This window comes from Sus scrofa, chromosome 9, assembly GCF_054392235.1.
Source record: "Sus scrofa isolate SSC_HxYL_T2T_F1_AM1 chromosome 9, Sscrofa_HxYL_maternal_Yorkshire_Landrace_v2.0, whole genome shotgun sequence".
NCBI classification, from domain to species: Eukaryota; Metazoa; Chordata; class Mammalia; order Artiodactyla; family Suidae; genus Sus; species Sus scrofa.
In genome coordinates, this window is record NC_139391.1 from 78,492,591 (window position 1) to 78,517,789 (window position 25,199).

The following is a 25,199-nucleotide window of genomic DNA, read 5'->3' on the forward strand; positions in this document are numbered from 1 at the left end:
AATTCCAGAAGATATACTGTTGTCTTTTGTGGGGTAACTATTAAAAATTGAGAGATTTTTATTTTGAGTTTATGCTTCCAAATGCAATTTTAGATGTTTTAACAAGTGAAAGAATAAGTTCTATCAAATAGCATAAAATGTCAAAAAATTTTTGTACCTCCTCTGTGATATGATTTGATTAAAATTCACATTGCTTTTCCTAAGAACCCAAGAGGAACACAGAGGAGGAATACAGCACATTAATATTCCATGAATACTGGGGGTAGATAAATCTGGCAATTTCCTTTCAACTGTGTGCTGGGATTAGAATAATATCCTGAACAAAAGACAGTTCTGGTTTAAACTTAGGACTCATGAAAATGAGTAAATTATAAACTTAGAAAGCACATTTTCCAATTTCTACAAAATGTTTAAAAATGAATTCAAAAGGGCATCAATGGAAAAGTAGAAGAAACACTTGGGACAAAATATGAGACAAATGACAATTTAAAAATTTTGCAGCACCATATTACCAATACCTCTTTCATGGCTTTAACACGTCTCTCCTCAGTGTCTCTGTATAGAGTTTCCTATAAACTTGATCTGAGGATCAGATTTGGTATCACTTGTAGAATTATATAGGAACTGGTAGAGTTGGCTAACCTGATTTTTCTAGGCAGACTGACTTGATTTTTTTTTTTTTTTTTTTGCCTCTCTAATGAGTAAAAGAAAAACAAAAACATACTTTTTGGAACTATGGTTACAGAATTAACCATATACTAGAAACAGAGTATTGGATTTCCTGTTGCAAGTTTTAGAAAATGGGTATACAATTTAATACTTATGATTCTTAGTCCATCAGGCTAGTGACAGTTTATATTTATGTACATTGTATTGCAATTCTAATTAATCGAAAGACTATTAGGTAGAACGGTTCTTACCATACTAATTTTGGTCATCAACTAGAATTAAAGAGAAAAATAAGCAAACCTTGAACTTCCTGAGTGATTGTGGAATTAGTTAGCTGAGTAATAAAATCTCAGGTCAAGCGATTAAGCCAATCCAATCCATAAATTGAAGGATTATCTAAATAATTCAAACTGGGCTGCCTTTAATTATGTAAATGGAATTTAGGGATGGACTTTCTCAAATCAGAATTGCACTCTATAATGCTTTACTGCCTGAAGTCATCCAACTGAATTCACTCACCCTATGCTCTATAGATCTGAGGAAAGTGGTGCTCTGGAGGGCTCCTAGTTACATTCAGTGTTTCAGACTCCATAAAAATGGTATTATCAGTGTACAAGCTGAAAGGAAGGCATCTCAAATACAAGCCAGTCCTCTGGATTGCTAAATTGACTGAATCTGCTATATTGAAAAAGATCTTTCCCTTTTTTTTCATGTGGGGAAAATACAGGACGTGATGAACCAAAAGAGCAGGGAACGTAAAAAGGGAAAGCTCCCCAGGCAATCTCTGGGATGAAGCCTTCCCTGACTAAAGGTTCTGTGGTTAGACACATGAGAGTAGCATTCTATGTGCCAGGACTCTTATGCACACCCACAAGCAGTGGTTGGTCTTTACTCAGGTCTGAGGGATCTAGAGCAAACTGCACGAACCCTATTAGCCCAGGAACTCCAGGCTTTTCAAATTCTGGTCCATCCTCTTCCCATTCTCCCTCCTCATCAGATTTCATAGTGTGATGTTGAAGGTGAAATGATACCCTTGGATCAACATGATTCAGTCATATAATTTATTTAATATATAAGAGGAACAGTTTGGGGTTTGGTTTGGTTTATTTGGTCATAAATTTTGTAAGAACTTCAGGGGAACAGCTAAATAAGTAAATAAGTTAAAACATAATGTATGGCGTGAATTTTTGAAGTAAAACCTGAGATGGTGAAGATGGTTTCTATCTGTAGGTATGTCATTTCTGGCGAACCCTCGTACCCTCTAAATTGTACATTGGCTCTCTGGCCGTGAGGAGTATACTCATGGATAAACTGAGAAGCACTGAAAGAAGCTGAAGGATCCTTCTGGTTCTTCTCTCATGGAGAAATTATATGCTTTTGTCTCTAAATCTCATAGCTGAGTGGTACATTTTACATTTCAAAGAGCCACTGGAAGCCTGTAATTCTATGCTCTTACTTAAAAAATCCTGATAATGCCTTATCTCTCTGTCCAATTTCAGGTCTCCTGTTTGAGTTTTCTTAGATCTTTACTAAGATATGAGAAAAGCTGAAAAACTTTGAACAGTAATTTGGTATTATTCTTTAATAGGTTTTAAAGTAATTTTAGATTTACCAAGGAGTTGCAAAAATAGAACAGTTTCCCATGTACTCTGTCATCCAGTTTCCCCTAACATTAACCTTTAAAAAAAAATCATAGTATGTTTGTCTAAAATAAGATGAACATTGGGATAGTACTGTTAAACTGCAGACTTCATTCAGATTTCCTTAATTCTTTCACTAATGGCCTTTTTCTGTTCTAGGATATGATTGCATTTAGGGCCTATGAATTTTTGCTTTTCCCATTTTATGTTTAAATAACACAGTGGACACAGCATTACTATTAAAAGCTTTGCTCTTTCATGGTTATCAAAGGCTATTGATAGCTTCCTCTTCTTTTAAAAAATAACATTAACTTCTTGCATTAAATAGGCTGTATTATTCAAAATCAGTAAGAAATTTATTGCAAGAAATTTTAAAACTTGAGTATAACAGGAAGATGTGTTAAAAAAAAAAACAAACCCTACAACCCATCCAAGACAGCATACAATCTTTGTTAAGAATTTTCCAGCCCACTTTTAGCTCTAACTAGCCTTCTTTTATGACACAGATATATTTTGAGGTGCTTGGAGGCAAGGACCTGTTCGTAGTCATTTTTGTATCCTTAACATTGCCTTAAATGTGATAAATATTTGTTGAATTAATGAACATATGAGATTTCCTCGGATCTTCAGGCTGGAGAAAATTTGAAAACTTGACACTTTCAGGTTAATTAGACTCCAGAGCCTTCGCCTCTGTCTGCCTTTGGGATGTTTTGGTGTAGATAGTGTCAAAGAGGTTGATAGGTGATATGTTATAGACAGCTTCATGGAAATGTCATGAACCCTTGTAGAATACTTACTGCCAGAAAACTTGCCAAGTTTTAAATGTCTGTTTCTTTCTTCTAAAAGAACAAGAGCCCTTATCTTCTCATGAATGTGCAATTGGAATGTTACAGCAAAGTCAAAATATTATACGAAGCCTTGGCCCTGTCCTGCTTAGTTGTGATCAGTTTACTGGTAATGAAGGTGTCATTCAAAAAGCAATCATTCTGGAGCTCTAAGTATTGACCTGTACAGTACTTTAGGATCAAATATGCCTAGTGATCACTCTGACCTCAGAGTGCCAGGGTTTTTTGTCATCTTTCCCTCTCAGTGCTAGAGAATTTACTGAAAGATTGATCTAAACATGTTTCTACATTCTCTTGATATTGCATGCAATTAGTTTATATATTTTGTATATTTTTATTAATAACTGCAATAACAAAAGAATTTAAGTAGGAATGTCTTCATATAACTGTAAACAGAGAATTCCTGCCAAGCCAAAAAAATTAGTGGCCTTTTTTTTTTTTCTTTTTTCTTTTTAAGTCTAAGACACTTGAAAATCTGAATGGGTTGTTGTCGAGATGAATTCCAAAATTTAAATCTTGTGGGCATTAGTTTCTTATAAGTCTGTCTTGTCCAGGAAGAATGTCAGCTGTGTCATAGCATGATCTGGGCTTCATATGCCCCAAACCCTGAGAAGACAGCTATGCAGAAGGGGCTGTGAGTCCATATGTGCCCCTTGAAAGATGGTGGTGTTGGCTTTGACCTTGGAACTCTGGGAAATACCTAAGCAGCCAGCCCTGTCATTTCTACTCTCTGAGAGGATGTGTCTGGGGAAGATTCTATCTGGGATGACTCAGTAAGTGGTGAGCATACCAGTTTGCCCCATAATAGGATCTTAATAAACATTGTTGATTTGGTTGGATTTATGTTGTAGAATTTGAAGGAGAATTGGTTATACTTTAGAGCAGGAACAGACAAACTTTTGTTTTGTTTTGTCTTAGGGCTATACTCATGGCGTATGGAAGTCCCCATGCTAGGGATCAGATCAGAGCTGCCGCTGCTGGTCTACATCACAGACACAGCAATGCCAGATCTGAGCCTCATCTTCTACCTACACCACAGCTCATGGCAATGCCAGATCCCTGACCCACTGAGCGAGCCCAGAAATTGAACCACAACCTCATGGATACTAGTCGGTTTCATTGCTGCTGAGCCACAATGGGGACTCCAGACAAAGTTTTTCTGTGATGCATTAGAAAATAAATCCATTCAGCATTGCAGAGCTGTCTCAATACTGCTCAACTCTGCCCTGGAAGCGTGAAAGCAGACAGAGACAAAACATAAACAACTGAGTGCCACTGTGTCCTAATAAAGCTTTATTTATAAAAACAGGTAAAGGGGGCTGGATTTGGCCCTTGGGCCAAACTTTGCCTATTTGGTTTAAAAATCACAAAATTTTCTGGTTCTTTCCTAAGGCAAACCCACATTTGGAACAAACTCAAATGGATTTAGACTACTTAAATAAAACCTCTGCTAATCTGACCTTGATGTTGCTCTGTACCAACTGCCTCCAGGATCTTTTGTTTCAGAAGGAGATTTAGCTCAGATATTTGCAGATAGTCTCCTAACATATAACTAGCATATTGAATGGGAAGGGAGAGTTTAACTCATAATGCATGTAACTCTGTACCAATTATTTTGATTATAGGCAGATGATTCATGGTAATGGCTGGCTCAAAAAATTTTTGTATTATGCAGAAACAGTGCAAAAAGTTGAAACCTCAATTTAGCAAGAAATATTTGAAGAATGGGTTTCTACCTTATCACACTTTTGGTAAATATTGGGTTAATCAGGCACCATTTATGTCTCATTTTACACCTTACTGGTAAAAATGCTCTCTCCTGTCTTAGTGAAATGTGCTGCCACTGGCCTTGGGATGCAGCCTGCAGTGACCCTGTTGCACAAGCTCTGCTTACTTGCATTTCATTCTTTCCTGGCTTTGATATTTGTCATGTATCTTGGTGTGAAGGGGTGGACAAGACTAAGAAGCATATAGGTAAATAAACCCCCTTTAAGTGCAGTGATTAAAAATGGTAATTACACACATTTAATGTCACAAAATCTGTTCTTTCTGTTCCAGTGTTGGGAAATGCCTGGACTGAGTGGAATAGAGACTTCCTTACAAATACGCCAGTGCCTTTCAGGCAGCTGCTATTAGTAGGCAATTACTTGATGGTTTCTATTAATCACTCTGGTCAGGTGTAACCCGAAGTTGCTTGCTCTTGCGATCTGTCTCATAGCAGTCGGCATTGGTATCAATTGCTGAAATGTCCACTTCCCTGCCCCGGCAGCAATTGGAATTAATTTAGTGTTCTTTCTGCTCAGCTTACCCTTGTGGAATATTATTTCTTCTTAGTTCTTGACATATTGGTTGCTTGATGCATAGCTTGTCTCAGAGTCTTCTTCCAGCAGAGCAGCCAACCTAATTCCAGTGTAGAAGCAGCCCAGCAGTGGCCCAGCAAGTAGTTAACCCAAAGCCTGGTCTCCTGGCCACTGGCCCTCCTTGTACTGCTCCACCCTCATTTGGAATGAGACCTTCAAAGGGGTTATTGTGCAAATGAGAGTTTATATGAAGAGGCTCTGCCTTCTGGTGGGAGGAAGAGAGGCTCTGAGAGTCAATAGACCTAGTTTTGCTTGTTTCTGAATTTTGACTCCTCTTACTTATAAGACCTGGAGCAAGCCATTAATCTTTCTGTACCTCTGTGACTTCATCTGTTAGATAAGGAACCCTCATCTACCTCACAAATTATTGTGAATATTACGAGAACATCCACATGAAAACATATTTACATTACCCAGCATACCATGCACATGGTAGGTTAGTAGGGGCTTCATAATTTTTTACATTGAAGGAAGTGTCTTTCCTGCAGCCTCAACCCAAAATGACTGGCTATGACTTTTTGGAAGGATGGCCCCTTCAAGGCCCCCTGACTCAAATAACCTGGGCTGAGTGAAAGGACAGCCTTCTCGGGGCTCTGTGGGGCTGTCACTAGCAGTGACTTAGTGCTTATCACAGCAAGTGTTCGCATTTGGAAGCTTGCTGAGGCTGGGAGAGTTTTCTGAGGCTTTTGTGTAATGGGCTTTGTGTGATGCTAATAAACACAAAAACTTCTCTATAAACATGTTCCATGTGGACCCCTGAGGCTGCAGTGCTGATGAGCTTATTTTTTTAATGAAAAATGAGATGAACTGCAAGCGCCCAATTAGAGAGGCTCAGTCAGATCACTAGATGCTTTCAGGCCTGGACACAATAGAAGAGGTTTTAAGAGGCTGGAGCAAGATAAACCGTAATGAGAGAAACATTGAACTTGCTTTTATTCTTAGCAGCGGCTTTGTTTGTCCTCCCTCCAGGCTCAGAGCTGTGCTGCTGGGACTGAACTCATTTCCCAAGGAGCTATTTTTGTTTCTCACTTACAATGTTCTGTCAATGGATGCTATGAAAGGCAGGCAGCTTAGTCCCTGTGAGTGCAAAGGGTTTGACAATACAGTGAGTAGCCATGGACCATTTCCAACCCTCACCTAATGTCTCTTCCTATTGCAAAAGGCACCCCCAAACATAGAATGGTTCTGATCCAGGAATCTTGCCCTTGTCATGTTAACAAAGAGGATGAGACTGGGGAAGTAATGCCTTTTAGATGCTGTTCTTGCCTATGGGTTACAGCTCAGAGACTGCTATATGTGTATCTTTTAAGATCAGTTTGTGGGTAATGGAGTTGCAAGCAGATGATGGGGCAAAACATCAGAATAAAACTTCTAAGAATAACGAGTATCCTACCTGCAGAGTCTCCTTGAAGCTCAGATATATTCTAAAATTTCACAACCAAAGCTGTTCCAGTTAAGTGCTGTTAAGGTTAGGGCTGTATCTCGTTAATGACCTAGCCAGATCTGAGACCCAGCAGCAGAGTCCTGATTCCATGTATCCCTTCCCTGTCTTCCTGTAATTGTTCTTCCTCTGTTGGTGTCCCCATCATTGGTATATCCCATTTTATGCTCATTTATATGGTATGTTTTTCTTTTGGTCTTTATTTAAACTTAGAGATAAAAATGTATTTGGTCTTCTAACTTGAGTTTCAAAGCAGAAGTCTTTGTTTTATCAACTCATCTTCCTTTCCTAGTAACTTATTCAGTACAGATATTTGCTGTGCCTAAACACCAGCCAAGCCCTGTAGCATGCACTAGGTATCAGTAGTGACCAAAACAGGTTCTTACACAGCCATAACAAAATAGTCAGTTGAATAAGTAGTCTTAAATGATGATCAGCCCCACAGATGAAAAGGGCCGGCTATAGCAAGAACTGTACATGGGTAACTGATAAAGGCCGATGAGTCAGAGAGGCTCTCCCAAGGAAGTATCCTTTGGACTAAGAACTGAGTGATGAATAAGTGAAAGCAAGATGATGTTCATTCTGGGTTCTAGGAACAGAATGTGCAAAGGCCGTGAACCAGAAGGAACCAGCAGACTGGGGGAACTGAAAGCAAGAGAGTGTGGCCAGAAGACATAGAGCTGGAAAAAATTGGGAGGAGGGGAGAGGGCACTGGAGGGGAGAGGGCACTGGCCACAACATCCAGTAAGACCAAAGACGCTGGGGTTTATCTTCAAATCAATGAGTTATCATTGAAAGGTTAGTAAGAATAGTATATAAACAGGTTTGTTTGGAAAAGATTGTGACTGCAGTATATAGAGTCTGCAAAGAGGGGAATATGGTTATTTTAAAGGATGTCTGCAGATTCTTTGATTCTCCTTGCTTCAGGAAATGGAGCTTAATTTTCCTTCCCTTAAGTGTGGATGGGTTTAGCAACTTACTCCTAATGAATAGAACATGATGGAAGTAACAGTGCATAACTTCTAAGGCTAAGTCAGGAAAAACAGCATGGCGCCCACCACACTCTAATTTTTTGCCCTGGTGGAAGCCAGCTGCCGTGTTATAAGGAACGAAGACCTACTGGCAAGAAACTGGGAACTCCTGTGAACAGCCTTGTGAGGGAGCCAAAGTTGGGAGTAAATCCTTGAGCCCCACTCAAGCCTTCAGATGATTCTAGCCCCTGCCAATATCCTGATAACTCAAAGCCAGAACAAGCCAGCTGCGTGATGCCCAGACTCCTGACTCTCAGAAAATGTGTAGATAATTTTGTCATTGTAAGTGCAGCTAAAAATTGGGATGACTTGTTATGCAGTAAGAGATACTTAATATCAGAGGTAAAACAGAAATAGTAGTAGAAATTTCCTTTGGTAGTCCAGGCAGATGATGACGTCCTGATTTAAAGTGGTTGCTACTCAAGGCCAACTTTACTTCCTCTTTGTAAGAGTACACTGTGGCAGTTAGCACATGGCCACTGGAGAGCTGTAGATGTGGATTTAAACTCAGTTTTTGCTGCTTAATTATAAGTGACCCTGTAGAGCCCTTTGCCAAAGATTTTTTTTTTTTAAATTCATATGCTGGAGTTAATATCAACATCTCTTTTAGCTTAAATGGAGGGCAAGGCCATAGTGGAAGGTTTGGAACATAATAACTGTTCAAAGAGTGTTTACCTGACAGTTTTTATAGGTATAGTAATAATTTCTCTATCCCAATCTTGTTCTTTGCAGCAAGACTAATACCATTAAACACAGTGTAACTCTCTTTATCAAATTGCATCCAGAGATTTCTATTACTTTAAAAATAAACTTTTGGAGTTCCTGTCGTGGCTCAGAGGTTAATGAATCCGACTAGGAACCATGAAGTTGTGGGTTCGATCCTTGGCCTTGCTCAATGGGTTAAGGATCGGGCATTGCCGTGAGCTGTGGTGTAGCTTGCAGATGTGGCTCAGGTCCCGTGTTGCTGTGGCTGTGGTGTAGGCCGGCGGCTACAGCTCTGATCGACCCCTAGTCTGGGAACCTCCATATGCTGCGGGAGTGGCCCAAGAAATTGCAAAAAGACAAAAAGATTAAAAAAAAAAAACTTTCAATTCTTTGGTTCTACAGTGAAAGTCCTCTGCCTTGAAGCACCTTCTTGCCATCCAGTGAACCTCTGTTCTATGGGAATTCATCAGCTTTTCAATTAGTTTCCTTATTTTTGTGGCCTGTGATGTTTGATCACTTAATTTCTCTTACCTCATCCATATACTGCACATGATACTAGATGCCTGTCCTTCCTTCCTGTTCATGGAAAGTGTAATAAAAGTTGTTGCATAGTGACATCATTTGCAAACTCATTCTATTTACAAGAAGGCCTTGCACACATGTTATATTTCCTGCAAGCATGTTTATTAAATAAAACTGCCATTAAAGGGCCTCTCTGTGGACATTTCACCAGCCATGAGGTAGCATTTCAGACCTCAGATCTCAGAGGATATTAACTCAGTTTCAGGACATCAAGCCCATCAGTCTCACCTCATATTTCCCAACACAAGTTTGAGACGTGATTAATCAGCACTGATGCATGCTCAGTCATATTTTATTGCCTAATTAACCTCAGGCAGTCTGCTGCCGTTCGCTCAGCAATCCAAAGCAGCTACTGCTCTACACTTAGATACAGAAAGGATGAAGAACTGGATTCCTTCACAGACAGGGGCAGTAGCGCCTCTCCCCATGGCCGCAGAGATGACCTCAGTCCCCAAACTAGTCTGAACTCCACTAGCTAAAGGGACCTGAGAAATGGGTATGTTTGATCAACATTGAACACATCCTCAATCTGTCATTTTAATTAGTCATACTTACAGTAACTTCTGAGTCAGATTGCCCTCCCACATTGGCCTAGTAGTATGTGGTCATAATTGTCCACCATCTATGAGCCCTGCTGACAATAACAGAAGTTTTTACTCCAGGTAGAAGGCCCTTCTGAGGCCAGAAGCAGTACCCGAAACCTGACTTAAGGGTCTCTTACCCCTCTCCAAGCCTCCTTTAAAACAGAGAAGCTCTCCAACAGAGCGGCTCTTTAATTTGTTAAGGACCCTGCCCAAGTGTGTTAAACCTTTATTTTTTTTCTCATTTGAGTCAGAATCAAAATACCATCATTTTAGTTAAGCTAAAATATGATAGTGACTTTGCAGTATGGTGTGTGATGAGGACTTTTTGTAGAAATCTTCGCAATTTTTTTTTTTTTCTTGGTCTTTTGCCTTTTCTAGGGCCGCTCCCACAGCATATGGAAGTTCCCAGGTTAGGGGTCTAATAGGTAGCTGCTGGCCTGCGCCAGAGCCACAGCAACACTGGATCCAAGCCATATCTGCGACCTATACCACAGCTCATGGCAACCACTGAGTAAGGCCAGGGATTGAATCCACAACCTCATGGTTCCTAGTCGGATTCGTTAACCACTGAGCCATGACAGGAACTCCAAGAACTTGAGAATTTTTTTTTAAATTTTTTTATTTTTTATTTTTAGGGCTACACTCACAGCATATGGAGGTTCCTAGGCTAGGGGTCAAATTGGAGCTGTAGCTGCCGGCCTACACCACAGCCACAGCAACTCGGGATCCGAGCCACATCTGCGACCTACACCACAGCTCATGGCAAGGCCACATCCTTAACCCACTGAGCAAGGCCAGGGATCAAACCTGCATCTTCATGGATGCTAGTGAGATTCATTTCGGCTGAGCCACGACGGGAACTCCTCTTTGCAACTTTTTTAGTGTTCATATTTCCAATAGAGAGGTCCTGAGTTTCTCAGCATAATTTTGCATATGAAACATAATTATTAGTTGCAAGCAAGTAATTTCACTGCTCTATTGCATTATCTGTAGCCCTCTCATATCTATCCAAATATGAGTATCATGAGTTCTTTATATAATATGATTTTGTGATACAGTTAATCTTTCAGTGGCCTCTGAATAGAAATTTTATTATTGATTAATGTACTTAAGATGCAGCCTGAGTTCTAGCTTTAAAAAAAGTTTAAACTTTTTATTGAAATAAACATAGAAGTACCTAAGTTTGTATCTCATTGAAAAATAATATAATGATCACAGATGCATATATCCAGTTTTTATTTGTAATTGATTATTTCTTTATAAATCATTAAATAAACCTTGATGATTTTAGCTTTCCCTTAAAAGGGTAGGCATATGAGTTGAAGAATGCTAATTGTGCTATTGTATATTGATTTACTTCTTAATTTTTAATTAAACTGCTTATACATTGGTGCACCACCAATGTTAATACATTAATCTAGTCACGATTATCACTGGTATAGATGTTTATTGTGTATATGTGCATATCTGTGTGAATATGTGTTGAGTGTGGAGATAGACTGATTTGATCAGGTATGAAATGAGATAATTTTAAACATTTATGCTTAAAAAAAACTTGGCCATTATTCTTAGTCCTTGACATATTATCTGAAAAATAAATTCCCCTCAGAGTGTGTGTGTGTGTGTATATATATATATATATAATATATATATATATATACACATACCTCATTTGCACATGAAGAAACCAAGCCCCTGTATCTAAATAGTGGCTTACCTACTCTTAGTTTTTACTCTCCAGCACATTCAACCCAAGTGCCCTATGGTGATTGTTCTCTCTGTAGCAAATAGTGAGAGCCAGAACTCTTGCAGGCCAACACAGAAAAAGGAATCACTTCTGCTAGTGGAGAATGTCTCCAGAATTTCCTCTTTTCCGGTAACTCAGCACTCAGCTCAGCCCTGGCTTGGGCTGCCTTTAAAATAGCTATATGCTTTGTGAGAAGCACCAGGAGAAATACTGCCAAAAATGATAAAAGACTGTTGTTTTGAATATAAATTTTAAGTAGCCCCAAATCTATTAGATATGACAACCAACATGACAATTTGGGATTCCGGTGAAACAGAACATTGGCTTCCGATGTTGCTTATCAGTGAGATTATGAAACTCTGATCACAGGCATTGGTTATGAACTGAACATGCTCATGTAACATGTGATCAGAATATTTGCTCCCAACCCCAGGTTGGGAGGCTAGGGCTTCATAAGGGAAATACATTGTAATAGCTCTCATCTTCTGCCCCACTCCATATGACTCCTGCCTCTCCGCATGTGATGTCTACATCTGCATAGATGCAGACACACAGAAAAGGCACCCTGAAAAGAACAGGAAAGTGATAGATTCTTTCAAATCACAAGCACACACAACTGGGGAGGATTTAAGGTTAAAGAATGTATAGGAGCCAAAGATCATGGCTCTCGAAATATCTAAGCCCGTCAGTATCACCATGATGAAAGTGATTCCTGTTATCATATTTCTGAGCAGTTTTCTCACCTAAATGCTTCTACAGTACAAGCCAGAGTCATTTACTGAAATGTTTGCATTTCCTTAAAAATATGTTCTACCAGTGACTTTTCTAAACCGTGGTTACTCTGTAGCTCACCTGTAAATGACTATCTTGCATTTGTGCCTTTATTTCAAGATGCCTAAGATTGTTTGAGGAATAAATAGATATAGAGGGAGGAGGGTTCCTCTATAAATTACCAAGGTAAAGGGATAATTCCTCTGTTTTTGAGTGGATAGGTGAATAAATATATGAAGTAGGCAGTAGGAGAATTCTCTCCCAGAAATTTAGTCTAGTTGGCGGGGGTGGGGGGGTTAGTAATCAGAAATGTTTTATGGAAGATCTTAATTTCCAGATGGTACCTGGGACATTATTGATACAAATTATGATAATGTATCCTAAAAGTGGTCTATTAAATCTAAGTTAACTTTTGGTCAAATAAACTTGTCAAGGTCAACATTGTTTATATAGGAATAAAGTCAATAAATTGATTTTTTTTTAAACTCAATTACATGGATGTTTTCAGGAATAATGATCACCCAGGCTTACTTTGCTCTGTTAGTCTTTATTTTATAATTATTCACTATGATGATTGAAGTCAGTTGACTCTTCTCAAATAACATTTTAATTAAATTGATAAATCCTCAGGAAAAAAAAAATCCATGATACGCTTATAGTTATCCCTGAGGATAATTTCTTTCAAAAGTCTAGCAATAAGTGGTAGTTTTAAAATAACTCAAGTTTTTCTCTATATTGCTCTAAGACCATATAAGCAAATTCATGGTTTTAGCCACGAAGAGTGCTTAGTTTCGGATATACCCTCCTACTTTAAATAACTATAAAATATGTAGAAATCTTATAAAATAACTGTTTGCAGTGATAGGACTGGAGCCAAAGCAGAGCCACAATCCATGGTTCACCTCACAAGATGAGTCCTATGTATATTAAGGATTTTTTTCTAGAGACAATTTCTAGGCTGGAGTGTAGGAAAACAGAGCCCAAGCATGAGTATTATATAAAAGGCCAATTACTTTTAAAACATGTTTTATAAAAATATATACCCTTCAATTCATATAACTCAATACCAAAAACCAAAACAATATTATTCTATTAAAAATGGGCACAGGAGCTGAGTAATTTTTTCAGAGAAAATATGCATATGACCAATAAGTAGGTATATGAAAAGGTAACCATCTGGGAAATGCAAATCAAAACCTCGATGAAATATCACCCCATGCCTGTTAGAATGCCTATTAGCAAAAAGACAATAAGTAGCAAGTGCTGGTAAGAATATACAGAAAAGAAAACCCTATCATACTATTGGTGGCAATGTAAATTGATAAAGTCACTAAGGAAAAGAATATGGAGGTTCCTCAAAAAAAATTAATTATGATCCAGCAAGTCCACTTTGGGAAATTTTTACAAAGAAATGAAAACACTAGCTAAAAAAAAAAAAAAAAAAAAAAAAACATACAAAAAAAAACAAAAACAACTGCATCCCCGTGTTCATTGCAAAAAAAAAAAAAAATATATATATATATATATATATATATATATATATATATATGCCTATCATTTAAAAGTAATGTTCTACGGTAGGTAGAAATTGAGACCTGATAAATCACCAGCAAAAGGAAGTGTATGCTTCCTCTGTTGTGGTGTATTATCATATGTTGATTCTTTTCTTCTTCCATTTTCTACCTTTGACTTCAGGAAGTCTAGCCTTCATGGGTAGGTGGAAGCATTGCAGTATATACTATTCATATCTTACAAAATCAACCTTTTCTTAATACTAACCTCTAAGAAGAACTTATTGCATTGAGCTTTGAATTAAGCCGTAACTTAACGGATACTATGAGTATAATAGTAGACAAAGCACATCCAAAGATAAATGGATGAACTGGCTTGTTGAATTAGATGCTGAGTATGTCTAAGTGCAGATTTTTTTGCTAACATACTGAGGTGGAGTTATTCTTCTGAATACTTATTGGTCCAAAGTTTCTGTTCCAACTTGAGATCAATTTTAGGTTGGGATATTACGCATAAATCAGTAGCACTTCAGGCAGGCTTCCTCCTTGGGTGACATTCACCCCTAATCTGCTGAAGGTATTAAAAGTGTAGTTCATCATCCTGGAGTGTCATCTGACTTGATGTTTTGGGGAAATAATCATTTATTTTACCTTAGTCTCACATCCATATTGTGAAAATGCAAGACTTATGAAAGGGGGACTCTTTGATGCATATCCCAACATCCCACAGATGTCTGTTTATTCTTTGCTGCCATTGGGGAGGACGTGTTTGAGAATGGAGAGTATATGTTGTCCTACTAGGCTGGGATTCAAACTCACCTCAGCTTCTCACAAACTGTCATTTTGGGAAAGTTGTCTAAAGGCTCTGATATTTACTTTACCCATATATAAAAAGAAGACACTGTTATTTATCTCATGTGTTGCCACACCTTAGCGGAAGGTAGTGAAAACTGCCTACCTAGATGCTTCCCTCTCCTCTCAGCTTTTACTGTCTACATTATGCAGAATCATTTAGGTATAAGTTAAAAAGAGGAAGAAGAGGAGACCAGAGTGTTTCATCACAGACTTGCACTCAGGTGTGCTTCTCTGAGGTTAATTCCTTCACTGCTTCTTTCACTGTGATGCTATCATAAAGCTGGGAAGGGATGGACCCTGAGAACAAGGTGTATGTCCTGCTTATGGCTCCTGCCTAGGGAACCAAGCCTGGAAAGAGTGTTAAGTTGCCTATATTTTCTCAATTCAGTGGAGCTGTTTAAAAGCAGTGTTTAATAGGAGGGCTGTCCTGGAGTGCTATCCTAAGTGACTCTACAAGGTGTAGGAGGAGTTGGTGCATGAAGTGGTCAGCCAGGGACACCCAGAGGTTCTGGTGGAGTAAAGGCCTGGAGTAAAACTTAGAAGATGAGACAAGTGGAGGACTGCCAACTGCCAGAGAATCTCTGCAAATGTATGGAGAGAGTTTGGGGTCAGGGGCTTAGTTGCTCTTCCATTGTCTGGGGCTGTCTGGTGTCATCTAAGGGTAGTTGTAGGGTGAGAGTGAAGTGGGACTAGATGATGGTGGTAGGGAAGCCATCTCCAAGTGGTGGAAATGTGCAGTCTTCCACCCAGGAGGTTCATCTGTAAAGCAGTTCCCAAGAGGGGAGTTTGTAATTTGGGGACTCTGTTCCCCAAAAAAGTAGTTCGCTCAATGTTACCTTCATTTATACCACTTGTACAAACAAAGAATCTCTCTATTAATGATTATTTATTGAATACAAAGCAAAGCAAGGACACCAAAATGAGGCATGACCCTAAGATTATCATTTACCTGTTCTTCTTTCATTCGGCCATATGTAGCACTCACCATGTACCAGGCACTGGGACGTTTGCCCTTCAGAATATACATTCTACCTAACACTGTATATATCAAGTCATTCACTTTTAAAAAGTTATGTGAAATTTGTATCCTAAGTATTCATTTTTATTAATGTAAAAACATTGTCAGCCACTTTTTTCTTTTTTTATTCTGAAATTTCATTTTTACTTTTTACAGAATAAAATGCGTACATCTAAACACAATTACATTCACACAGATTATTATATCATGGATCTTAAGAAACAGATTAAGTGACTCCCTCTGGAGAAGTGGAATGGAAAATATGCTGAGACAAATAGGAAATTTATTCTATACTTTATCCCATTTTGTATGGCTTTCACCCTTACTATTTAGTATTATCTATTACATTTCAATTTTTCTTTAAAAATTAGCATTATATTAAAATTGCTGTATTATGCAACTAAAATTTATAAAGAAAGCCGTATATACCATTAAATATTTTATATAGCATAATAAAAAGAATAACTTAACTGGTAAGAGTAACAAAAATAATATACCCTCTGAAAATAAGTAAAATATAAAATGCATAAATTGGTTAAAAAACGGTATAACTATATAAATATGTCCTTACAATTTGTTACATCTTATTGATTCTTCAATATAGGCATTACACCATTCTAGGTGATGTGATAAACAAGACATTATAGACCTTACATTGTACCATGGAGAGAAATGGTTATTAATAATACAATTGTAGAACTGTATTATTTAATTGTACAGTTGCATTATTTAATTATAATTATCATAAATTCTTTGATGGAGAGGAAATCAGAATCAGATGTAAGAAGACTTCAGCATTCCAAGAATGATGTCAAATGACCCCCTTTATGGTGGATTATGCACTTATTAACTATGAAAAATATTTCTTCTCCAGAGATTCTTTGTTTGTGTATCAATTGTAGATTTTTGGTTTGCAGCTATTCTGAAGTTTTGATATAAGAATCTATATGTATATGAGATTGTTTTAAGTTGTTTTTCTCTTAATTGTAAGTTTATCTTCAGTGTCCTGCATTTGTACCCACCTCTTCTCATGATTTTGGATTTTGGTGGTATAATTGTGCATGGATGATTTCGTATCTTTACTGTATATATACCTTTACTGGTGAGCCTTGTCATTTGTGGAATTTTTGTTTCCTGTTGCTGTGTTTTCTTTTCTGCCTAGAGAAGTTCCTTTAGGATTTGTTGTAAGGCTGGTTTAGTGTTGCTGAATTCTCTTAGCTTTTGCTTATCTGTGAAGGTTTTGATTTCTCCTTCAAATCTGAATGAGAGCCTTGCTGGGTAGAGTAATCTTGGTTGGAGGTTTTTTCCTTTCATCACCTTAAGGATGAAAGTTCATCATGCCCCTCCCTTCTGGCCTGCAGAATTTCTGCTGAAAAATCTGCCAATAACCTTATTAGGGTTCCCTTGTATGTTACTTGTTTCTTTTCCCTAGCTGCTTTCAAGATTTTCTCTTTGTCTTTAATTTTGGTCAGTTTGATTAATATGTGTCTTGGTGTACTCCTCCTTGAGTTTATTTTATATGGTACTTGTGCTTCCTGGATTTGAGTGAGTGGTTCCTTTCCCATGTGAGGGAAGTTTTTGGCTATTATCTCTTGGAATATTTTTTCTGTCCCCTTCTCTCTCTTCTCCTTCTGGCACCCCTATAATACGGATGTTGGTACATTTCACATTGTCCCAGAGTTTCCTGAGACTCTCTTCAATAGTTTTCAATCTTTTTTCTCTTTTCTGTTCCACATCCGTAATTTCCACTAATCTGTCCTCCACCTTGCTTATTCGTTCTTCTGCCTCCTGTATTCTGCTGTTAGCTGCTTCTAGTGAGTTTTTTTTATTTCAGTTATTGTATTTTGCCTCTCTTCTTCTTTAAGTTTTATGTCTTGTATCTTTTTGATCAGTGATTCCTGTAAGTTATCCATCTTTGCCTCCAGTTTATTTCCAATGTCTTACATCATCTTCAACATCAACAATCTAAAGTCTTTTTCCTGGAAGCTAAGAATCTCCTCATCAGTTAGCTGATTTTCTGGGGTTTTTCCTTTCTCCCTCATCTGAGTTATAGTTCTCTGTCTTTTCATTTTTATAGGTTTTTTGGTGTGGTGACCTTTTTATAGATAATAGAGTTGTAGCCTCTCTTACTTCTGGTGTCTGCCCCCCTTGTGGCTGAAGTCAGGAAGGGGGCTTGCTGTAATCTCCCTGATGGGAGGAGCTGATGCCTGCCCACAGGTAGATGGAGCCAATTCTAATCCCTCTGGTTGGTGGGGCTTAGTCTCTGGATGGGATTAGAGGCAGCTGTGTGCCTGAGGAGTCTTTAGGTAGCCTGTTTACTGAGGGTCGGGTCTGTGATCCCACCTGGATTGTTGTGTGGCCTGGGGCTTCTCAGCACTGATGGGTGGGGCCAGATCTTCCCAAAATGGCCACTTCCAGAGAAAGGCAGCTGCTGAATATTCCCAAGAGATTTGCCTTCAATGTCCTTCCCTTTCAACAAGCCATGTTCACCCCTGTTTTCTCAGGATGTCCTCCAGGAACTGCAGGCAGGTTTGACCCATATTCCTATGGAGACCTCGCTCTGCCTGGGACCCAGTGCACGTGAAAGTCTGTGTGCGCCTTTTAAGAATGGGGTCTCCGTTTACCCCAGTCCCGTGGAGTTCCTGCGCACAAGCCCCACTGGCCTTCAATGCTAGATGCTCCAGGGGCTCTTTCTCCCAGTGCCAGATCCCCGCAGGTGAGGGTTTGATGTGGGGCCCAGAACTCTCACTCCTGTAGGTGAGTCTCTGTGAACCAGTTAGTTTTCAGTCTGTGGCGCTTCCCACCCAGGAGGTATGGGGTTGTTTATATTGTGAAATCGCCCCTCCTACCTCTTGATGTGGCCTCCTCTTTTTCTTCTGGAGTAGGGTATCTTTTTTAAGGTTTCCAGTTCATTTGGGTGGAGATTGCTCAGTCTTTAGTTGTGAATTTTGTTGTTTTTAGAAGAGAAGTTGAGCTCCAGTCCTTCTATTCCGCCATCTTAATCCTGTCCAGCCACTTTTTGTTTTTCACCTTCTGATTTGTCAAAGGCCCAGAAATACCTCTAGCACTATTTTTTAAAAATAAAATTAAAGAAATATTTATATACATGTATATAATCTTTGGCTTGATTCTAAACCTATTGAATCAGAATTTCTGCTCCCAAGGCTCAGCAAGCTGCTTTTTAACAAGTTCCCAGTGTGATCTTATATAATTAAAAATTGAGAATTATAGTCAACTGTCTTTCTAAACATTCTCCCTTATCATAAGATAGATGACACTAAGGACTTTAAAAGCAAAAGCAGAAGAGATCACATCTGCCATGAAATTTCCAAACACAATCCTTCTAAGTATGTGTTTGTGCATAAATGGATTTGTTTTGACTGATTTTATCAGTGAGGCCAATCCACAAAACAGCCATGTCAATCAAAAAGTCATTTCCTTTTGTTTGTGTTTTAACATTCACCAGCCCAGGGCTTGTCACAGACAAAGGTTACCTGATTGCATTACTGTAGCAGGCAGTTGGATGTATTTTGCGGGAACCACAGTGAGACATCCATCAAAGGACTTTTCAGTGGGCAGGTCAGTGCTTAATGAAAGTGTCAATGACTTTCACAGAAAAGTTTATCTTGATTCCTCTTAACACTCTTGATAATAAACTTCACACACTCTCTGGGTAAATAGTCTTTCTAAAATTTTCAGTAGGCAAAGGTGATCAAGTCTGCGAGGACCAAGTGCATTTTGGGGGTGAGGTGGGGTGGGAGATCCAGGAGCCTCATTTTCTGGCTTTTGAAAGAAAGCACAGGGAAGCTGGAGTGTGTTGGTGAATCAGAGCGGCTCCCAGAATCAGAGAAGCTCAGACCTATTCTCACACTTACCAGGCCATTTTGGGCAACTTTGTTCAGCATAGCTAAGCCATGGTTTATTCATAGGTAAAAGTGAGAAATAATAACTAACACTTATTGAGCGTCTGTTATGTATCAGGTCCACTCTTGAGCATTTTACACATTAATTCCATCAGTCCCCACAATAATGCTGTAACAGAGATGATCATATAAACCCTGTTTCACAAATGATGTAGCTGGGGAACAGAAAACACCTTCATAAAGTTTTTGAGAGCATTAACTATGATACTTTTTGGGATGCTTAGCACAGACCCTGATACTTAGATGTTATGGCAGCTGCCCAGCCGCCCTGCGCCACAGTGTATCAGCTCTGGCATCAGCCCTGTGGCTTTAGTGTACCAGCTCCAGCAGCTCTGTGGTTGCAGTGTATCAGCTCTTTTACCTGGCGAGAAACCAAGCAAGCACTTGGAGAGTTGGAGAACTCAGGTTTATTATGCTGGTGGGCTCAGAGGAGATCGCTCTCCGGAGTCTGAGCCCCAAAGAAGGGTTTAACAAGACTTTTATGGGCTGCCTCTTCCGGGTCCATGGTTGGACCAAAGTGAGGTCAGGCAAGGTCGTAGGTGTGGAAACAAGTTTACAGAAGCAGATGTGTGGGGAGGAGTAGTTGGGGCAGTTGGCTGGACTTTGCTTAGTTATCATAGCCGGGGTCTCTCTACCTTTTTATCTGGACATTTTCTCCTACAAGAAAGGCTAAGGAAAGATTACTATTAATATGAATTTTGGAGTTCCTGTCGTGGTGCCCTGGTTAACGAATCTGACTAGGAACCATGAGGCTGTGGGTTTGATCCCTGACCTTGCACAGTGGGTTAAAGATCCGGCATTGCCATGAGCTGTGGTGTAGGTCGAAGATGTGGCTCGGATCCCGCATTGCTGTGGCTCTGGCGTAGGCCGGTGGCTACAGCTCCCATTTGACCCCTAGCCTGGGAACCTCCATATGCCGTGAGAGCGGCCCTAGAAAAGGCAAAAAGACAAAAAAAAAAAAAAAAAAAAAAAAAAAAAGAAAGAATTTATTAGCCTTGTTTTTCCTTTTTCCTCTGCAATAGTTATTTCAAAATTCATAGCCTCTTTGGTCTGGACCCTTTGGCCAGCCAATTAAGTAGGATGGTATTGTCTGAATGCAACATGGTAGTAACTCTTCACACTTCAGAAGAATACACTGAGCTTCTAGGTTTGTTCTAGGAGATGATACTCTTTATTTCCCCAGTACGTGATTCTCACTCTTGATACTGGGCAGGACCGGAAAGCACACACCACCAAGGAGAGGTTGAATCCAAAACATTACTAGTCTCTCATTTTGATTACTTCCAAGGGCACATAGAATATGGATTGATATAATTTGGACAATTGATCCAAATGTGAATTCCTTGTTTGGTTGCCTTCAGAAGCAGTGTGGTACAGGGAAGGAGCCAGATCTCTGTCGGTACTGGGGAGAAGAGACAGAGCTGGAGCTGAATCCTGATCCCTTTCCCTCTGTGTTAGCATTCCATGATCTGGGGTAACTTAAACTACAAGCGCCCCATATGGCTATCTTGAGAAAGTAAACAAGAGCAAGTAAGTAGAGGCACCTCCTAGTGCACTGTCAGCCATACAGCAGAGGCTCAATAACTACACCTCAAGTATAAAGATTATTTTTATTGTTAAGATCATCCATCAGTAATGTTTTTGATACCCTAGAGAGGATTAATAGCTTAATCCTACAACTGAGTGGCCTGCAGAGAGAGAGATTACAAGGGTATGAACTCTAGGCAGGCTGGTGTATGACTAAGTAGCATCCAGAAACAACTGGTTAGGGGGCTGTCGTCCTTATTCTTTCATCACATTCTTTCATTGAATCAGTAAGTGCTGAAGCTTCAGCATATGGGAAAGCAGGGGCTGTGTCTAAAGACAACCTCTCTTCCAGTCTCCTAGGAAAGTGTGGGGTCACTGATGCAATCTTCTAGGTGCCTTGGTAGATGGTGTTTTTGAGAAAACAAGTTCTTTCAGAATGGGAATCGAATGGAAGCTCAGCCTCCTGAAGTCTCCTAGGGGAACTGACAAGACCTCCCGTGGAATGTCTACATGGTATTCCTGGAGGAGCTAGACTCTAGAACACAGCTTCCCAGTCTGAGCAATGGTGTGTGACCCCAAGTCCGCCCCAAAACAGCAGAATCGCCAGGTCTAAATGGGTCCCCTAGCTGGATTTCTCAGTGGTAACCAGTGTGGACTGAAGACCTAAGGTCACTTTCTGATACGTTCAGATTTTCTAGAATTAACTCATACCCATGATTTAATCAAAGACCCTCTTAAAACAGTGAGGAGAGGGAGTCCTGATATGGTCTCTGACAAAATTCCCTTCCAATTTGATGGATGTGGAATGAACAAAAAATAGACAATATTTCTTACACACCCAATTATAGAGAATGATTCATATTTGCTACATGTGTTAGACTGACAGTTGTTAAGATCCCTTGTTGAAACCACAGCCAGATATTAAAGATAAAGTAAAAGCTTCTCTCTGTGGTGTTTCTTCTTTCACGAAAAGCTCCATTGTGTCTCATCTGATAGTAGGGATCTATGTGCTTCTTGAAATCCAGGATGTAGAACTAGTTTCTACCTTTAGCACAGTGGTTTACAAACTTGAGCATGCATCTGAATCACCTGGAGAGCTTATTAAAATGAAGGTTGCTGGGCATCTTTCCTAGAGTTTCTAATCCCGTAAGTCTAATGCTGCCAGAGAATTCTCATTTCTAACAGGTTCTCAGGTGATGCTGATCCTGCTGGGCCAGGGAGCCCATTCTGAAAACCATACCTATACAAGGCAACCTGACAGATTCTGCATTTGGATTTTCTTTCAACCTAATTTTTTTTTTTTAAAGAAATGCCTTTCTTATGTAACATAAATTTGTATTCTTGCTTTAGAATACCACCCCCTACACCCACCCTCTGCATTCTCCACCAAGTCCATCAGTGCAAGATGGTTTCTGGAGATTTCTGTTTTTAATGCCCATTCTTCACATCAGCGTTTGTGATGATAGCACTAGGTGAAATTAGGGCACTTGTCTTTCACCTTTTTTTTTTTTGCTTTCTTTTTAGGGCCACACTTGCAACATATGGAAGTTCTGAGGCTAGGGGTCAGATTGGAGCTACAGCTGCCAGCCTACACCACAGTCACAGCGACGTGGGATCCGAGCTGCATCTGTGACCTACACTCCAGCCCAAGGCAATGCTGGATCCCCGTCCCGCTGAGTGAGGCCAGGGATCAAACCTGTATCCTCATGGATAACTCGTTGGATGCGTTTCCATTGTACCACAAAGGGAACTCCATTCTTTCACTTTTTGCTTGAAGTTTTTAATTTGTATTTTTCAACTTTTATCTGGGTTGGTTTTAAAAAGCTATTTTGTGTGACAAATTGTATCCAATTTTTTTTTACACCCTGTAGATATTTTTTCATGGACTGATGAACAGAGTATAGAATCCGTTATAGAAATTAAATAGTGTAGTGGGTAAAAACATGGACTTGGCTGACAGATATAGCTTGGTTCAAATTTCAGCTCTGTTCCTTCGTGAATAAGGGGTAACTTCAAGCAAGTCAATTTTTCCTCTTTGACTCTGAGTATTTTTTCACCACATAACAGAGATAATGCCTGCAGTTTGGTTTGTTGCAAGGGCCAATTTAGATGATATTAATAATAAATAAGCATTCTAAATAGAGTCTATGATATCTTTTCCTTGAAGATGATCCTTTTCCCAAACCTTTTAGCCCCCTCTACAACTCAACCTTATAATTTAAAAAGAAAAATGTCAGTGGAAAATTGGAGAAAACATTTATTTGCATATACTCCATCTTACAAGAAGGTGCTATTAACAAACGTTTTTCACTTGTTATGATAAAGTAGGTGTGTTTGCTTAGTGTTTACTCTTATTTCAGTGATGTTTGCTTGAATCAACATTAGCTGTGAGAATTCATACAATTCAAATAAATGTCAGAGGACTGGAGAGGACTTCTACCCAGCCAAGTAGGTCATGTTAACATCAATACACATGAAACCATTTGGATAGCATTTCTTGCTACAAACACAGACTATTCATGGTGTAAAAGTATTCGCAGCTTAGAGGAGGCAAACCTGGCAAATACATGTGTGTAGATATACACACACACATACAGAATGCAATGAAGTCGAAATCATCCGTGCCAGTATTTAGCAGCTTTTATCTTTTAAATGCAGTTCATAATATTATACTTCTCAGCCTTAAGTTCCATGTCTTGTGACCCTAAATGAATCTGTTCAGATGGGGTATAGCAAACAAAAGAAAGTGACTCTGGCTTCACTTAAGACAAAACCAGATGTGTGTGTTGGGAGGGGCAAAAGGTGAAACTGATTGACAGGGTATGGGGTAGCTCACTGAATTAAAGATGGTAGATGAAACAGGTCAGGAGGGAACAAGAAAACAGAAGAGCTCAGACATCCTGATCATCAGGCTGATTCTCTCCTGGGTGCCAACTGCTTCTCCATCTGTGAGTCATTCTGCTCAAGAGATTGGGGTCCCTCCCCCTTGTCTGGCTCAGGTCAAGGACTCTTCTGTTGTCAGGGGAGAGCATGGAACCTTGATTGACAGTCCCCCCTGTGCTGCTGCATACAATTTGTGGAGGGGACTTTACTCCTCCTCCAAAAAAAAGCCTGCTGTTGCCACACATAAAAAGAATGGATGCAAAAAAGGGTAGCTTACTGGTACAAAAAGTGCATAAATATATTTTCATTTGTTCCTTTTTTTTTTTTTTTTTTTTTTTGGTCTTTTTGCCATTTCTTGGGCCGCTCCGTCAGCATATGGAGGTTCCCAGGCTAGGGGTCGAATCAGAGCTGTAGCCGCTGGCCTACGCCAGAGCCACAACAACGTGGGATCTGAGCCACGTCTGCGACCTACACCACAGCTCACGGCAATGCCAGATCCTTAACCCACTGAGCAAGGCCAGGGGTCAAACCCGCAACTTCATAGTTCCTAGTCGGATTTGGTCACCACTGTGCCACTACAGGAACTCCTACATTTGTTCCTTTAATTTGAAAGGAAAAAAAATGCACCAGGCTTAGAGTAACAGCCAAAAGCATCCCTAACTCTGGTTCTCAACTTATCCAAATTCTTAAGCCAGCATGCTGTGCACGTTGAATTATCTAAAAGTTAATATTTAATGTAAATATGCAAGATGGCAAGATAAAACTCATTAAAAGGAATAATGTTCACTTGAAAGGTTAATTTATTCGCATCCAATGTGATGGCTATTTTGGTGTTTACTTTTAATAGCAGCAGCAATGCAAACTTTGGCAGTCTCGTTAATTTATTAAAGGCTATAGCTAGTAAATATTTAATACAGCCCCAAACATTTTAATCTACTTTCCATTAATATTTTACCTAAGAGTTTTTCTTTCATATAATCAATTTAATATTTTTAATGCTTAGTGTTTTAATTGGTCTTCAATTTGGAGAGCTGGAATAGGAATTTAAGCTTGCCATATGAAATTGTATCTACAAGCTAAAGAAAAAGTTAAAAATCTGTAAACCCC

General features: G+C 39.3%; 1 long non-coding RNA gene across 50 annotated transcripts in view; it reads left to right on the forward strand.

Moving 5' to 3' along the window:
* LOC102163402 (uncharacterized) overlaps positions 1-25,199 on the forward strand; it is a 204,980-nt gene that overhangs the window by 28,899 nt on the left and 150,882 nt on the right. The gene's annotated exons all lie outside the window — the stretch shown is intronic.